The sequence below is a fragment of the Apium graveolens genome, chromosome 5 (genome assembly GCF_009905375.1).
Source record: "Apium graveolens cultivar Ventura chromosome 5, ASM990537v1, whole genome shotgun sequence".
NCBI lineage: Eukaryota > Viridiplantae > Streptophyta > Magnoliopsida > Apiales > Apiaceae > Apium > Apium graveolens.
In genome coordinates, this window is record NC_133651.1 from 154,163,966 (window position 1) to 154,167,660 (window position 3,695).

Here is a 3,695-nt window from a genome sequence, read left to right on the forward strand (position 1 = left end):
CCCTCGACGGGTGAAGGATGTTCAAAGCTTAACGGGACGAGTGGCTGCCTTAAACCGCTTCGTCTCAAAATCCTCCGATAAATGCCAAGAGTTCTTCAAAGCAATCAAAGGAGTGGGGAGGAACTTTAAGTGGACCGAAGAATGTGAAGAAGCCTTTCAGAACATAAAGAAGCATCTCAGTAGCCCTCCCATGTTGTTCAACCCAAGAGCAGGAGAAACTTTGATCCTATACTTGGCCGTCTCCGACTTTGCAATAAGTGCGGTATTAGTCCGAGAGGAGGATGGTGTCCAGCTCCCGGTATATTATGTGAGTAAAAGGCTAGCCGATGCCGAGACTCGATACACAAGCCTCGAAAAACTAGCGTATGCTCTGATTCTGGCCTCCCGAAAACTCAGGCCCTATTTTCAGGCACATAAGATAGAAGTGCGAACCTCCTACCCCCTCAGGCAAGTGATGCATAGACCAGAATCTTCTGGTCGAATGTTGAAGTGGACGGTTGAGCTCGGCCAATTCGAGGTGGATTATAAGCCAAGGACTGCGATCAAAGGCCAAGCCCTGGCCGATTTTGTGCTAGAATTTCCCCCATATCAAGAATTGGAGCCGGGAGCCCTTGTTGTTCTACCTAGCACAGAAGAAGTTGGACTGGAGAGACAAAATAGTGCCCCATGGTGGAGCCTGTATGTGGATGGTGCCTCTAACGGTGATGGAGCAGGAGCTGGAATCGAGCTAATCAGCCCAGAGGCTCACAAGATCAGACGTGCGACCTATCTGGCCTTTCATGCAACCAACAATGATGCTGAGTATGAGGCCCTGATCAACGGTCTCAAGCTAGCTTTGGAAATGAAGGTCGAGAATTTGAATGTGTTTAGTGACTCCATGATTGTGGTCTATCAGATAAATGGGGGGTATCAAGCTAAGGGTCCGAGAACAGAGCTTTACCTGAAGTGCGCACAGAGGATAATCGCAAGATTCAACGAGGTGAGGCTGGAACTAATCCCGCGTGGGCAGAATGAAGGCGCGGACGAGCTAGCTAAGCTCGGCTCACGTCGCGAGAGCACTTTGCTAGGGATCGTGCCCCTTGATATACAGAGGCAACCCAGTGTGCCCGAGCACGAGGTGGGCAGCCTCAGTAATGAGCTTGGCCCCACGTGGATGACATCTATTCTAGCATACATAAGAGAAGGTTCACTTCCGGACGAAAAGAACGAGGCAAGGAGAATAAAATACAAAGCAGCCCGCTATGTGATATACGACGAGATTCTATACAGAAGAGGGTTCAGTGTTCCTCTTCTCAAATGCATACATGGGGAGGAATGCAACTACATCCTAAGGGAGGTACACGAAGGTATTTGTGGCAATCACTCGGGGGGTAGCTCTCTAGCTCAGAAAATCCTCCGTCAAGGCTACTACTGGCCAACGCTGAAAAAAGACGCTTTTGAATTCTCCCGAGCTTGTGATAAGTGTCAGCGATATGCCAATTATTACAACAACCCCGTGGCCTCTCTCACATCCCTCATGAGCCCCTGGCCCTTCTCCATGTGGGGAATTGATCTGATTGGGGAACTCCCGAAGGCCAGGGGAGGCGTCAAGTATGCGGTAGTTGCGGTAGACTATTTCACTAAGTGGGCAGAGGCCGAGCCCCTAGCCACTATCACAGCGAGAAAGCTCAGGGAGTTTGTACACAGGGCTATTGTATGTCGCTATGGCATCCCTTACAAGCTGATATCTGACAATGGGAAACAATTTGATAGCAAGGAGATGCGAGAGTTTTGTGAGCAGCTGGGGATTCAGAAGAGCTTTAGCGCAGTCTGCCACCCCCAGAGTAACGGGCAGACAGAGGCTGTTAATAAAATCATTAAGCATACCTTAAAGGCAAAGCTTGAAGAGAAGAAAGGAGCATGGCCAGAAGAACTCGCCCACGTCTTATGGTCTTACAACACTACACCCCGAACTACAACTGGAGAGACCCCTTTCTCTCTGGTGTATGGGTGTGAAGCTATGGTGCCCGTTGAAGTGGGAGCAGGATCTTTTCGAAGGGACAACTATGACTCAGAGGCAAACGAGGTCAATCATCGGCTCTATTTGGATATGATCGAAGAAACTCGAGAAGAGGCTCAGATCAGGATTGCGGCATATCAGCAGAGGACAGCTAGGCATTACAACAGTAAGGTTCGAGCCCGAACTTTCAAGGTGGGAGATTTAGTTCTGCGCCGGGTCATGCCAAATACCAAGGTGGTGAGTCACGGAGTCTTGGGAGCAAATTGGGAAGGCCCTTATAAGATAAAATCGGTGCTCTGGGAGGGAACCTACCACCTCAATGATATGCAAGACAAGCTGATCCCAAGAGCCTGGAACGCGGAACACCTTCGCAAGTATTATCAGTAATATTATTCTTTTCAGACTTAGTATTATCTTCAAATATTCCTAAGTCTCGGGGGGTAGTGCCATATAGGTGCCTCCCTGAGACCACAAGCATGTATTCCTTTCACTTCCCATTATCTATGAATAAACGATTGATCTCTATTTGTGCACTTGATATTTTAACTTCTGTTAATAGATTAAATACCCAGCAGGGGACCCCATCCTTGGGAACCCATGCGAGGACAGAACAGTTGTTTTATTAACATGTTAAATCAAGCTGGGCCCCGACCCGCTTGATGCCAAGAACATGAAACGAGCCGGGCCACGGCCCGCTTAGGTAAATACGAACACATAGTAGATAAAAGATGTGGATAGAGATATAGGCTCGCGATGCGAGCCCATACCCTGGCCCTCAAAACCATAAATGCGACCCAGGGGGCCCAGCCCTCCATCAAACATACTCAAAGTCGCATGATGCGAGGAGAAGACACATGCGAGCTCCTAGTGCGAGCACACCAACAACACCTGCGAGTCGATGCGGGCTTGCTCCACTTGGCATTCTCTTTCAATGGTTGTTTGATTGAACAAATGACACGAGCTGAATAAATTGGGCTCGTAGTGAAGGGGTAACGCTCGCCATAAGCGGCCAGAGTTATGATTACTTTTTGGTCAGTAGAAGCATGGTAAAAAAAAAACAGCTAGCACCGTAAAGACATACGCGGGCACAAAAAACTTAGACATTTTATACAAACAAAAGTTAAATAAGTCGTGCCCCGAGGCAGAATATTTCAAATACAAGCGCGAGGCGAGAGGGGTGCCCGCTTACCCAGTCAAAAGTCTAGTTCTAATCAAAATTACATTAAGGGTTATCAGCCTCTGCTCCCTCACGATTTTCACCAGCGACCTGGGCCTTCTCGGCCGCGAGCCTAGCCTCCTCAGCAATTTGGGCATCCCTCTCCATCTCTAGCTTCAACTTGTCAGCATGCCTCGCTGTGCTCGCACCCAGAGCCGCCCAATCGAAGTCAGGAACCTTCTTCATAAAGACTTTCATGAAATTCCTGGCCCCCAGGTTCCTAGCATCAGCGAGGGCGGCCTCATGGCCCTCGGTCAGGGCAGAAACTGATCCCTCCAGCTCAAGCACCCTCTCCTCGAGGGCATCCTTCTCCTTCTTACATGCCTCAGCGGCCAGGTCATGAGCCTCCTTCTGCTCCCTTAGGGCCTTGTCGTGAGCAGCGTTCAGATTAACTATCTTCTGATTATAGTTGTTCACCAGCGTAACTTTCTCTTGCCCGTGCTCAGCGACCTTACTCTGAAGGGACTTGACTTTAGCCTC